Source organism: Diabrotica undecimpunctata, chromosome 4, assembly GCF_040954645.1.
Source record: "Diabrotica undecimpunctata isolate CICGRU chromosome 4, icDiaUnde3, whole genome shotgun sequence".
NCBI lineage: Eukaryota > Metazoa > Arthropoda > Insecta > Coleoptera > Chrysomelidae > Diabrotica > Diabrotica undecimpunctata.
The window spans coordinates 34501300-34516488 of NC_092806.1; the positions used below are offsets into that span (position 1 = coordinate 34501300).

Below are 15189 nucleotides of genomic sequence, written 5' to 3' on the forward strand. Positions count from 1 at the left end.
GCAAATTGCATCCTTTTTTTATAACTTACTTTTAAAAGTACTAGAATCACCACAGTAGGTATTTTAAGCTTCAATGTCTTTATTACTTTTATTTGAAAATGAAAAAACTCGTTCTTCACGCATCAAAAAAGGGAGCTTCTTCAATAAAACTAGTTTTGCAGCATCCATGAAATCAAAAAGTTCCCAGTCTTTTCCTTAAACTTTAACTTAGCTGAAGATGCAAACACTTTGTAGTACTCCTGTGGTTTAACTATTATTTCTTTTCTTCCAAATACTCTATCAGGAGGCATATAGCTATGTCCCCTGATTGGAAAGCAATGCTGAATATCACTAAATGCTCTGAAAGTCTGCACATAACTAAGTAGGAAACCCAAAACATTTTGATTTTTATTTTGTCCACTGCAAGCATCAGAAAACAGTTGAAGTGTCAATGATTTCGCTGGAACATTTTTAAACTTGTCTTCCAAAATCCCAAAAAAGGTGTACAGAGCTGAAACTACTTCATTGGAGCCTCGCCCACTCTAGTTTTCAGTCCATGTGTACACAAAAGTATTAGTAGAATCTTGTGTATCTTACATCAATACAAAAGTAAGGTTATAAACCCAAATTTGTCGAGAATAAAATAACTCACCAACTCTTAGTTTTGGAAGAGGCTGGTTTTGTTCCATGTCAAAAAATACCTTAACTACATTAGCTTCTCTTCTTTTAAGCAGTTCATAAAATTTCTTAGCTCGTAACTTGTGCAATCTGTACTTAGTAATAAGGGAAGCTTTTTCCTAAAGGTCTTTGCATAAATTTATTTCACTTTTTGTTAGATCACAAAATGAACAAACGTCTGTCTTTGGATTGCCAAAACTTAGATTGAATTTCGCCTGGAAGATCTTGAAGAACTTTGAGTAAGATGCAAGTGACTTCTTCTGTTTTTTTAAGTCTGTTCAAATATACGCCACAAATAACTCATGGCTAAGGTAACCGCGGACACTCTTACCGCGACCATAATGACTTTCACAGAACTTTAATGATTTTATGAAATCAATCATTGATTGAGCTGTACTTGAATCTTTGGGTTTTATCCTAGCTCCACCTTGCTTTTCACGAGGACATTCTCCTGACTCTTTTAAAGCTTTAGCTAATTAATTCAATCTTTTTGATAAAAATTGTGTGATGGACAGGAAGGTGAAATTACACACACTTAATAAAACACCATTTGTCTGTCGTATAAAGTATTTTGTAACTGTTCGAGATCGTGGATCTGTTTTATTTCTAGGTCTATATTGCTTAGACTCTTGATTGAGAAGGTATTTGAATACGAAGTTGTTCTGATCAGCAGCAGTCTAATGTGAGTAGATTTTATCAGCTACTTACATCATTAGGAGTCAATAAATATGCCTTACAAACATCACCTTTATGAGCACAAACAATGCGAGGATCTGGAGGACTTCTTTACTATTTCTTGCGAATTACTTAAGATTTTTGTCCCATAAGTCTTAATTTTTCTCTCGCTTCCTCTTCTTGGTACTATTAATGTCGTTTACAGATACTGAAAAATCACTTGTTAAATAAATCTAAACTCATTTTATACTTATAACACACGTTTTCAATTATTCACTAGTTTGACCTCAAACAGTCAACATAACCAAAAACTCCTGAGCCTGTTTGGAAAAGAACAAGGCATGACTAAAGCACTTTTGGAAAACATTACTATTTTGTATTCTGTATAGTATACTTGAATTAAGCTGTTATGGCATGAATTGTTTTTCTAATGTTAGAAATGATGCTCTAGAATCAGATCCAACTAAAACCTCAAAATGTGAAAAAAAATGACTTAAGCCTTTTTGGAATCCACCTCTTCAATTTCGTTTTAGTTTATATGTTCTTTTCATGTGCTTATATTCTTATCATTTACTTATGTTCAGCTATCGTATACGATTTAACCAGTTTTTTTTATATGTTATTAATTTCATTCTTAGGTTTTTATGCTCCTCTTTATGATGTACCTCACTTACATAATTGTTGGTAGATCAGATAATAGTGAAGTTCCAAGAGGGTATTTCGCTTGTTTAAGAATGATGATGATGTAGTTTTAGTGGCAACAATGGATGCCAAAATAAGATTTGTCTTTAGAACCTTTATTTCTTACTTTTGCCTTTGTTATTACATTTTTCTTGTTACAGATTGGCATATGCTTTAAACTCTTCTTCTGCCTCCTCTATACTAATTTAATCTAAATACTACGTTGTTTTAAGTGGAGAAGCAACAAATTTATTTTTTATTTTTTTATGCCATATCTTTGTATTGAGTTTTTTTATTTTCTTAAGATATATGGCCATAATTCTAAGAAAAAATGTTTATTTTATATTTGAGACACTTGTTTATTAAAACTTTTTATTAAAAATATGTGAAATAAATTATTTGAAATCCTTCTTTAATCTCGCATTTTGTTTTTGTCTCTTAGATTATTTTGATGTGTGTATTATTTGTTTCTAAATTATTATTATCACCGATCTGTACAAAAATTTATCACTGTGCATTACAATACTAACGCATGCACGTATGGAGAAACAACATAATGATACCAATGTTCAAGAAAGGAGATAAAGAAGACCCCAACAATTATAGAGGTATAAATTTACTGAGCACCGCCCTTAAGCTTACTATAAAAGTCCTAACCAACAAAATCAATAAACTAACAATCAAGACAAATCACAGAAAAGGCCATCGAGTACAATAAACCAGCATATATATATTTTATAAACCTGACAAAGGCTTTCGATCGCATTTAAGTCGAAGACGTCTTTCACCTACTGTATAAAAGAAACATACCAATCAATATGATACAAACCATCGAAAACGTCTACTTAATCGAATACAGTCAAAGATAAATGGAAAACTAACACAGTGTATACCAGTACAAATCAGAGTCAGACAGGGTGACTCGTTAAGCCCACTTCTTTTAAATATAATAATGGACGAAATAATACAAGCAGTACGTAAAGGTTATGGTTACAGAATTGGAACCAAAGAAATCCCAATATTATGTTACGCAGACGAAGCCGCATTAATCGCCGAGACAGAAGACGAGCTCCAAAGATTAACACATATGTTCAATACAACAGCCAAGAAATACAATATGATAATATCAGCAGAAAAAAACTAAATGTATGACAACATCTAAATACAAATACCCACTACGATGTCAAAGCGAAATTGATGGGAAAATAATAAAGCAGGAAGCAAGGTTTAGATATCTGGGAATAGATATAACTAGTTACGGAGAGAAGAAGAAGTACGACAACAAAGCTTAAAAGAAAGTAAAGCGGCGGGATCTCTTAATGACACAATCTGGAAGAATAAATACTTAGACAAGACACAAAAGTTTGTTGGGTAGGGAGAGAAGCGAAAATATAAGAAGAGCATGCAGTATAGAAGACAAATGGATGGGTTACAGAACGGAAACAGGAGTGGAACGAACACATTAGTAGAATGGCAGAGGATAGGATAGTACGAATAGCACGAGGTAGGTCACCAAATGGACGAAGAAGTATTGGCAGACCAAGAAAAAAATGGTGCGATAATTTAAACAATTTATTAGGCTAATATTGAAGAAAAAAAAAAGAAGGAAGAATAAGAAGCATTGCACTAATAATAATCCATAGCTAATAATCTAAACCATACTGAGATTATCTCCCACTTTTGTTTTGTATTTCTTACAAGAAATATGAACTTCAAAATCTTAGCGATTTCTTTTTCTCAGTGTATATATTAACCCCTACATTCATTAGCCAAGTTATTTTAACCATTGATCCAAGATATTCTTTACAAAAGTCCGTGTATAGTTGTAATATTGCACTTTATAGTAAAAAACTCTACTAAATTTGTCTATCAACATGTTATTATAGTTAGACTTTTAGAATGAGGTATCTGAGATTTGCAAAAAAATGGCGAAACAAATCCTTTCTAGCTTCAAATTTGCGCTTGTGGTCAAGTAAAACCAAATTATCTACAAAGTTTACGTAAGAAACTAATTATAGTGGCATAGAAATGAAAGTACGACATGAAATAAAACAGATACTTGCATCAAGAACCAATGGCATATTGCAATAAGTAATTATGCTAGGTATGAAGAATAATACTACCGATTCCCGGAGCATGAAAGCAGCGTTGCCGAGTTTATATGTGGATTGGGACTATATCTCTGTCGACGTTAAGGCGTAATAGGACAGTTTTATAAATATTTTGTGTAGGTAGAAGAAACAGCGATAATGAAAATTATGTCATCTTTCGAGATGATAATTATACATAATTTATTCAGCATTTATATAACTATGGCAAAAATTGAGAGAACAAAGAATTGGCACAAGATTAACATGACAACATTAAATGATCTTTTTTTACAAAATATAATAACAAAAAAACAAAAGAAAAAAGATTAAATCACAAGTAGAAGGGAATTATTGTGCACAAAGTATTTTAAATAAAATCTTATTTTAGTAATAGATTTTTCGAATTAGGGATGGGAATTGTTTGCAATTTGTATGTATCTGGAATCTGCTATAATTAAAGTTTTAAAATTGTTGATAAGAAAAAATTGGTTGTGTGCGTTCTTTGTTAATAACAAAGTGGTAGAAGTAACAAAACTTAAAGTGGTTAACGCTGGGAAAGAAACTGACTGGCTTCTTGTGGACGAAAGTTTTAAGGATTTATTTTTAAAGAATCCAAAACCAAAAATTTCATTAAAACCAGAAAGAATGTACCGAATATCTGAGAAGTATCCTGGACAAGTTTTAATAAGTCAAAGTTATCACGGCCCATGGACCTTCCACACCATTACTGGAAAAATAACAACAAAACAAATAACTCTGATCTCTGATACCAAATAAAGCGAAAAATAAAATAAGTCAACCAAAGTTTCGCGATCTAATGAACTAAATATCTCAAGAATCCTTTTAAGAAAGAATTTGATCTTAATCTAGAACCAGAATCCAGGGAAACCAATGACCATACTCCAGTTGTAGAACTATTTAGCGATGATAATAGCAGTGGTGGCGAATAGACATCATAGAATTTTTTGTTATTTCGACGAGGATATTATATATCTTCACTTTTCAATATATTTTGCTAAGTTTCTTCTTCTTCTAGTGCCGTCTCCACTAATGAAGGTTGGCTATAACCATTGCAAATTCGTCTCTATCTTCTGCTTTTCTTAAGACCGTCTGTGTGTTTAACCCGGTCCAGTCGCGAATGTTTTTCAGCCGGGATATTTGTCGTCTACCAGGACCCCTTTTTCCTTCGATTTTACCCTTCATAATAAGCTGCAACAACTCATACTTATTATTTCTAAGTATGTGTCCCAAATATGCTGTCTTTCGCCTTTTTTTGGACAAGTATTGTTTTTCAAATAAACGCTTCAAATATAAGAGGCGCTAAAACTAGGTGTAACAATAGACAATCCATAGACAAATAACTTCCGTAAAATAAAGAAAGTAGTTAACAGTCGGATTTAAATTTAGATGTGTGAATGATTACGAATGATTAATACTTTTATCGAGAGAATAAAGTTAGTAAACTGATAAATGAAATAAAAGATAGATGGGGTTGACGAGGTTCATAAATACAAACGCATTATAAACAAAAGCTTTTAAAACCTACTGAAGAATATGACACCGTAAATGAATAAATGAATTAATAAAAAACATACTACAATAAAAATGATTAACAATCAATAATGGAAATTTCAATAAACTTCTTCGTTTTTTGTTAAGATCTTTCAATCTGCTAATTAATACCGATTGGAAGGTAGATTGACAAATATTCCTCCATCCGAAGGTGTCAAACTCATCACTTTATAGCCCCCCATAAAATTATGAGTCCCATCGACCCTCTTATAACAAACTCGTCACCGGAATCTTTTGGAGACCCTAAACTGATCACCTCAGATAGGTAAACTGAGAGTAATCCAATTTGGTCCCACTGTACTTGTCGAGTACAGCAGCAAAAATCGCCTAGTAGGGACAAAAGAGTGGTACTCGATTCTATTAGGAAGTGTTCTTCTAGATTTTCACAAATTATACCCTAGGTGGAGCTCTCCTTCCTAACCTTTGCCGAAGTAATTAGAAGCTAACCTCCATATTTCTGTTGGATCACTGAAGTGTTCGCAATTTTGTGATTTTGATATTATTTATCATTTTTTTAACTCTTATTGTTCGAAGAGTAGGTTCTTATAATGTTTATTTATACAGTATAATAATTTTTTATTAATGTTGTTTTTATGTTACGAAATAGAATGTAATCATTTGAGTACAGTGGGTTTGCTTAGACAAAACAAGTCCACTACTTTTTGTAAAATGGAAGGACAACAATGTGGCCACAATGGCATCAAATTACGATAGTATTGAAACACTTTCAAAAGTAAAACGTTGGTGTACTGCTGCCAAAGGAAAAATTGATGTATCCCAACCAAAACTTTTCTCATCAAATTGATATAGTATAAAATATATAAAATAAAAAAGATCAATGGGAGACAACATCTACTGCATCTATCTTAAATTATAGCAAATACAGTTCCATTTTTGAAGTACTTTTTCGGTACTGTTAAAAGTTTTAATCGATAAAAATATGTTTAAGAAAGAGGACCTTTCTCGACAAGAACTACTATTATGAGTATAGATAGTTAAAAAAGGTTATGAATTGAGGAGCAGACTTTAAAGTTTTCATAAACGAAGGTGAGCATACAGTGGGTGATACAAATAGAGGAATGAGAGAAAAAAGTAAATACTACGGCAAAAGAACATAAGAGGGAAATAAAGTGCATTGCAGGTTGTGTTTTTATAGTTTAATTTGTTTTGTTTTAGATATTCAGATTTAGATCCAGAGTTACTGCATTTTGAAAATAATTGTGTTCATAAATAATTAGACGGAATTTCTACGATAATGAAGAAATAACAAAAATGCTCAGGATAACAAGTTATCTCAGATGATGAATATAAAAGAAATAATAAGGCAAAGGAAGAGAAAAAATGGTAAATAACATGATTTTCACACAGAACTTTATCTAAGTTTATGGCTTGAGCAAGAAGCAGGAAGAGGTGTGGTAGAAATAAGCTCCGCGTTGAGTGACTTTATAAAAAATACTGATTTTGACCCAGATTAAGATTGTTTTCAGACCGATGTGGGAGCAGAATAAAAATTCTCACATGGTACATGCACTCACCTTGTGGCTTTTGAATATTGCCCCAATAACTATTGAAATAATTACAATAACGTTTCCCGTTCGTAGCCATTCGTTTATGCCAGCTGGTCGAGTTTTTGGTCAAGTTGAGCTAGACTTACGTGTCCATGCTTGTATAAGTCACCAGACAAATGTTATGAAATTTATTTTAAGACACAAATTCGCAAGCTGGGCGACATAAAACATTCAGCACTTTGACTCAAACAAGTTATAGGCATCAGTGAAGACAAAAGAATAATCATAACTCGAGGCAAACAAACTGCTGGAGAAAATAAAATCTTTTATAAAACAGAGGTTTTGTACAGAAATGATGACTCTTCTAAAAAGTTTTCGAGTTTATTTTAACCGACGAAAAAACGAAGCATGCTGTTTAGAACAAAACACTGGATAGCTTATCACAATTTTTAGTTAATTTATCAGGCAAAGAATGGGCATTAGATCCAGAGTTAACTTATCTCAGTTAGATTGCAGTTAGATTCAATTTTGAAAGATCAGTATCGTGAAAATATAACTGAAAAAGACCAGACCTGCGATCAGTGTGAGACAGTGGCGTACCCAGGGGGGGTTTTGGGAGTTAATACCCCCCCCCCCGACCCTATTCCGACACTGTTACTTACACATTTTAAGGACTCAAAATGGAGGTAAAATCATAAAAAAAATTTGGTGACCAACCTGCCCCCCCCCCCCCCCAGAGGCAAATTCTAGCCCTACTGATGTTGAGAAGAAGAGAAGCGAGAAGAATGTGTTGCTGTCTTCTGGAGGACGACATACATGTCATATGATTTTTTTTTTACTATATTGCTTTCCAAACACGCATAAATGCATTTTCAGTTCATATTTTTATTTTATCATTATCATTTAGGGACAATCAAACTACATTTTATGCATCAATAAAAAATTTCTTTTTGAAAAAACTAATAAAGCATGTTGTTAATTATAAATAGGGCAAATTAATAATAAAAAGGGTAGTAGCCAGAAGAGCCATACCATGGCTTCGCAATATCAGAACTTTGATGGGCATGAACGTTCAAAAATTACTAAGAGTGACGAAGAAGAGACTACATTTTGATGTAGTAATCGCAAACCTCCAGTAATGGAGTGCACAAAAAGAAGAATGATAGCAAAAAATACTTTTTTTCGTATTTTGTGTTTTTTTTTCAGTTTATTAATAATTGAGTGGCAATTTTTCTCATTTCCTGAAAAATGTAAAAAATGAACAGTTTGTGTGAGTGCGATTTGAAAGTCTGTGACTCAATTATCATCAAAATAAATGTTCGCAAAATAGAGGCTTGAGGGACAATAGTTAAAAATCTGGAAAAATGAAATTCTCCGTGAAATTAGAACTCGAAAATTAATCAAAATTGAATATTTATCTTGACATATATGCAAAAATGATAAAAATATAGATGGACGAATACATTTGCTGATAATGTATTTGAATAATTTAGTATGATTATTCAAAACCTCTTATTTAAATAAAAAATTGCACAATGTTTCAATTGTACATATTGATATAATGTAGATAACAAATCTAAAATTGAGTGTCATTATCTAGGTATATCGTCAAATGATAAAAAAATTGTTGATACAACGATTTTATAAATAAAATTATTATAAAGTACATTTGTATTAGCAACCTTTGTATTACGTTAGGTACTTGTACTTTTGTTTCTATGCAACAAAATATTATTTGACCTTGCAAAACAAGCGAATATTATTCGTCAAAATCACAACATTTAACAAACATAGGCAACGTCGCGCAAGCGTTCACCTCGGAAAACGCATTAGTAATACAGTTTACATAACAAACCGATAAGAGTCGGGAGTTCCCGAGAGCGCTTTAGCTTACCTGTTTCTGTTTAACAAAGGAAGAACGTCAATACGTCCACAAGGAATAAACGTCGGCCGTTTTGACGTTTTTGGCATCACTTTTCAAACTCACAGAAATCACGTAACACTACGTTGTTTCTGGAAAATCGTTCGTAAGCCAGTAATTGATCCCAAACAAATTAAAAAAGAAGAACACACAGCTACTCTGACGCGCGATGAGAACTGTCAGCTAGCCGCGAACTCACTGGGAAACGCTGCCGTTTGTTTTTGTGATCAGCTGGTCATGCTGCTCGTATCGCGCGAACAGCTGATATTATTACTTGATGTAGATTACTGGATTTCTCCCACTATCCAACTTAATATATCTAATATAAATAACAAGATTATATTTATCTTTAAACAATTCGATTTCATTAAGAAATAATATGCATAATATCATGTAATTACACTTAAAATTAAAATCTTAGATGAAGCAGATTAGATTTGAAAGCTATTTATCTGTTACATACAATTAGTCATTCTGTTTTTCTGAAAATAATATTACATTATTTATGCAAAAAAAATATCAACTTAACAAAGGAAGTTTAGAAGTTCTAAATATGAATTTATTGGAATAGTTTTTCTCAGATTAAAATATGAAGCAAGACTTGCTTGGATTTCCGACAAATATTATATTCAAAAGAAAGGGGGTGTTGTCTATCACCACGATTGTTTAAAATAGTTCATAGGTTATCTTTGCCTATGCGAATCTCGTGAACCAGTTATTTATAGACCATTACCTGGTCAATGGATCTTGTTTCTGATCTTCGCTGACTACAAGATTTGTCATTATCTGGGTTGTAGATGTATTTATTTTCAATCCCCCTTCTAGCGAGGAAAGGTAGAGCTGATTTAAAAGTTCTTTGGCCTCATCTATTCTATCAGTTATTAGCACAATATTATCTACAAACCTCAGTTGGCTAAGATTTTCTTCATTTATGTTTATGCCCCTGTCGCTCAGTTTTGCCCTTTTACAAATATATTTCAGAAGCGTAGTGGCCGTAGTGAACAGTTTCGGTGATATGGTGTCTCCTGACGAACTCCACGTTGTATATGAAATTTCTAAGTTTGACGATCACCTACTCTAATATATAATATGGCCTAAACATGAGACCTTTGGATGTTTAAAGATAGAAGCTCTCTTTAGGTGTTAACTCTTCTTAAGACCTCTTCAATTGTAATATGGTCGAACCATGGAATAATTTTAAGTGGCCTTCTCAGACACCACATTATATCATATCAACACGGTTTAGCGATCTTACTTTAAGAGATCTTATTGCTATTGCCAGAAATACTTTAATTATCTTCACTTCTTCGTAGCAGTCCCACTGTTTATGGGAGCTCCAAGATATTTAAATTTCTCAACTCTGTTTATAAGTATCTATCTATCCAGCTATCTAGGGCTGCGTCAAAATAGATCGCAGCATGGAAAACTGCTGAAAACACTGTACTGTACTGTACAAAACACTGCCAGGTATGTAATTCATCTAGAGACAATGTATTACGAGTTTTAACATCGAAAATATTATAATAGCCATGTTCGTCCGTCTAAACGTCAGAGTCGACTGACATCGATCGTACCGTAAACCAATAATCCCAATGGAAATAAGGACTCGTGTGACAATTGTGGTAAGCTACGATTGTCTAGTAAAGTCACATTGTTTTAAGCCTTTAAACGTACGGATCTCCGTTGCCACCTTTTACTCGAAAGGACACGGTCTTACAGGCGTTCAGGTATAATCCCACGGATGGTAGCTTATAGCACCATTACCTGCTCGAGTACCGCAACGACGCATTATCAGTAGAATAGAGCTAACCTGTCTCACGACGGTCTAAACCGAGTTCACGTTACAGTACAGGTATGCCTGTAGTAGCTGTTCAGACACCTCTTGCTGAAAACTGTTCTAGCCGAAAGGATTGATGAGCCGTGTTTTAGCAGTCCCAGTTTGTGAATATCAGGATCCAGCGAGGTTTCTGTTCTCGTTGAGCTGGCCTTAGGATACCTGTTATTCTTTGAGATATGTACCGCTCCAGTCAAACTATTCGTCTGACAGTGACCTCAAATCCAATTGGGCTGGAGGTAAGTTGGAGGCAAGCCTTATCGGAACCACGAAACCGACGAACGGCACAACGCAACGAAATATCACTTCGGCTTACCGAGTGTAGTGAGAAGAAGACACGTTAAAAACACGTGCCACATTTATTTTATTAGGTACTGTATTATTACTGCTATCATGTTTTTAGAATTACTGCTATCATGTCATGTCTGAGATGTTTATTTGCAGCGGAAACATTTTGAGAAAATTCATCAATGTCCTATAAATCGCAAATAGGATTAGTTTCGATTTTAAACTAAAACTTTTTGAACTTTCTGCTTGACAAAAATATCTTCCTTTGCACTTTTTAGCCTCATGGCTGGCTATCTTTTTTTATTAAAAAAACACCGTGTCTTTACTGCAATTGCTTCAAAAGTTAAATTGTCCATGATGATTGAAAACATCCATAATGGAGATGGCACTTGAACAAGAAAAATGAGTGAAGTAATGAGGGATAAATATAAGCAAGTAACAACTACTCGTACTAGGACATCTCTAGAGGAACTATCTATTTTGGCTACTTAGTGCTGGATTATATAGCAGGCAAATTTCAAGATAATATCCTTTGGTGTTTGTAGTTTAATATTAATATGATGTTAATAGGAAATACCGAAAGTGAATTAGATCAGAAATAGTGTAGTTCTTGAAGTTCTTGAAGAAGAAAGATATGGAATATCAAGGATATTACTTATTTTTGAATTACTATTATTATTATTTGTAATTTTTAAACTGACATTGCCTTCTGTCTGTACAATATTATAGTAACAACAATTTAGGATATTTTTGATATAGGAACTATACTATATTATTGTTATGATAAATTCTTTCGTGTCATAATTTATTTATTTAACTGATGGATTCGACCGTTATTTGATGGAAATGCATTTTATATAACAATAAATTACTGAAAACGTTGTTTTCAAACTTCCACAAAATTTATTATAATATCTTATCACACCTGTTTCGGCAGAGTGCCTTTCTCAAACTTGATCTGGATCTTCTAGTTTTAGTACAACTAGAAGAAGAATAATAAGAAAACCTGGTATATCTTCTAAAAGTTGATGCTCTTCATAATAATCAGAAAATCACCGAACAATATTGCAACACATGCTGTGCCACTATTGTAGTAGAATAACAAATAATAATTGTTAAGATTTTTATTTAACACATCGATTCAATATTTCGGTTTTTAATTCGTAAAAAATATCTAAATTCAAGGTGAGAATTCAAGTCGATAGATAATTGTATAGTAAAAGAAATATTAGAAAAAAGAAGCTGTATTGTAGGTCAGTTCAAAGTCAACGGTATAAGCCACATTCCCATACCGATATTTGAATAAATTTAATTAATATTAAAGAAACGCGATTGTATTCGATAAGGAAAAAAATGTTCAAACTTACGACGACCTTGATTTTGTTAATTTAAGTGACATGTAACAAAAGTATCTCATTTAAATAGAAAAACACAAGATACTTGCCATTTTGATTTTGCGTAATTAATTCATTGTTATTTTAATTTGAATATAACAGCTGATACTGTGTGTTTATTGACATTCGACTTAAATGTTTTCTATACACATAAATATTTGTAAACTACAATAGATAGGTACTTATTAATCTGATATTAGTTAGGTACTTCCACTGCTAAACATATAAGATGGTCAATATTTAAAGAACTTTAAACTATTTCAATTTTTTTGTTTGATATGTCTGTTTTCAAATTGCCATAGCTTCTAGAAAATCGCCAAAAATTATTTTGGTATGACATACGAGTCACCCATTTCCAAAATCAGTTAAATCCACTTGAAAAAATTTGTGGGAATAGGCCAATAACTAGTTGCGTACCTACCGTCATAGGGAACGTGATAAAGTTGTTATCAAAAAAAAATTAAAAAATAAAGCTTTTTCCTAATAAAAATTGTATAAAATTAAACAAAAAATGTAGGCACTGTAAAATATTAAAAATTTATTATAGCTGATTTTGGAACAGTAATAGGATTTAACTACTTTTGAAACTATTATGTCATAGTATTATATTGTTGTGAGGGCAAAATTTTTGCTTTAGTTAGATTGTTACAATAATGAAGCAATTTTTACTGAAAAGTTTTATTCGTACATTTTTTTAATAGTATTTGGTGTCTATTTTTTTAATCAATAGATTCGTCCTCAGCATTCAGTTCAAAATCATCTTCTTCGTCATCTACAGGATCGATTGGTTGTTGCAACATTTCCTCAAAAAACTTTAACTTCTGGTTGTTTTTCCAGTCTGTTCCATAATGGAGATCCAATAAACACTTTATATCTTTAATTTTCGCGTCTTTAACTGCCACACCTTCTGGTATTTCCGGAACAGCTTGATTTCCGAAAACTTTTCCTCTTTTTAAAACTGACTTGGGCTCACCCGTTTCAAAGTTGTAGTTGGCCTCTCCTTGGATCAAAGCTGTGTTTGGATTTCTTGTAGATCGTGTGAAAATGAATTTTTTAGCTTTTTGAAATTGGAAATGCCACTGTCCTGGAGGTTTTACCACAGCTTCTGTGACACTTTTCCAGTTACTGACAGAGCAGTCTGCACCCAGCTTTATCACAGTACAGGTATTTTTAATGATATCAGTGTATTCGTCTGGATTGTTGATAACACTGAAATTTTGAAACTGTCGTTCTAAAATTCCAAAGACTCGGTCTGGCGGGATGAACGAATGTCCGACTACAGGAAAGTATAGTACCACCTTATTCACGTTACGAGGAGCATCCTTAATAAGCCAACTGATAAGCATACCAACAACAATGGTGTTTTTATTTTGTCCCCCACAACCATCAGAAAAGAGTTTGACTGTGGTGACATTTTCAAAGTTCGAGTTCTGTAATCTATGGTACAAAGCAGATGCTATTTGATTGGATCCCTTTTGATACTGGTTTTCTGTCCAAAGATAGGAGAATGTGTTGTGGCAATTTCGTGTGGCTTTGGAGTGCCCCTCACATATAACAAAGTTATAAAGATACAACTGACGCTTATAGTACGCAGCCTGATCAGGTATTTTAGGCAACACCAAGTTTTTTTGGCAGTCATAGCTGAACACAAGCTCGTTATCATTGTTCTCTCGTAAGAACATATAAAATTTCTCAGCACGAACTTTATGGACTTTCAACTCCAATTTTAAAGCTGCTCGTTTGTCACCATCCTTTTCGGTTGCTGTCTCGCATTCAAGTCATATACATGTAGAACACTTATCAGTGTATGGGGCATCAAACCCGATATTAAAATTGGTGGCAAACACGTTTCTGAAGAAATCATACTTGCATGTTAATTTGGGAGTTGGATGTTGCTCACTGTACATATACCACATTTTTTTAATGCTCAGTTCACTCGGAAGATATTGTCTGTGTTTGTTCTTTGCTCTACAGTAGTGTTTCTGCACTGGTACAAAAGATTTAATAAAAGTTTTGATGCTTTCTTTCTTTGTGTTAAACTTTTCAACGTGGCGGGCTCCTCCACGAGTTTCAGATGGGAGTACACCTGTCTGAAGAAATTTTTGGCAAAGTAACTGCACCCGGTTTCGACTTTCTTGGAGTATTGCAAGTAATGCCGCTCGACACACTTTAATATTTTCTGTTTTATTGTGTCTTTGCTTAGGTAAGTAGAAACTAGTGCTTACCATTCTTTTTGAGGTACGTTCTGGAATCCGGGTTCTTTTTGCAGAAAAAACCATAACATGTTGCAGAATAAATTGTGTCTTCGATTGTAGGTCCGCATCTTTGTAATATCTGCGATGGATTTTTGTTACGTCTTGCAAGGAAAGCTCTGAGCATCGATACTTGCTTTTGCTTGGATGTTTGCAGTTTGGCATTTGAGGAAATCCCTTTGGACGGTGCCTAAAAAAACAAATTTGTTACACTTTCAGTTACCTAATCGCTTTCGCTGTAGTTGACGTTATGAGAGTTTAGGAAAGATTAGCCTGAATCTAAAGGTATAAGTAAAGACGAATAATAACGGATTATA

The 15189-nt window shown here is 33.3% G+C and overlaps 1 protein-coding gene across 1 annotated transcript in view; it reads right to left on the minus strand.

Moving 5' to 3' along the window:
• The window catches only part of mlt (tubulin folding cofactor E like protein mlt), a 66556-nt gene extending 57182 nt beyond the window's left edge, over window positions 1-9374 (minus strand). Inside the window, exon 1 of the mRNA XM_072529336.1 lies at window positions 9078-9374. The gene's annotated coding sequence lies outside the window, so the exon portion shown is untranslated. The remainder of the gene's footprint in view (window positions 1-9077) is intronic.
• Window positions 9375-15189: the final 5815 nt, after the last annotated feature.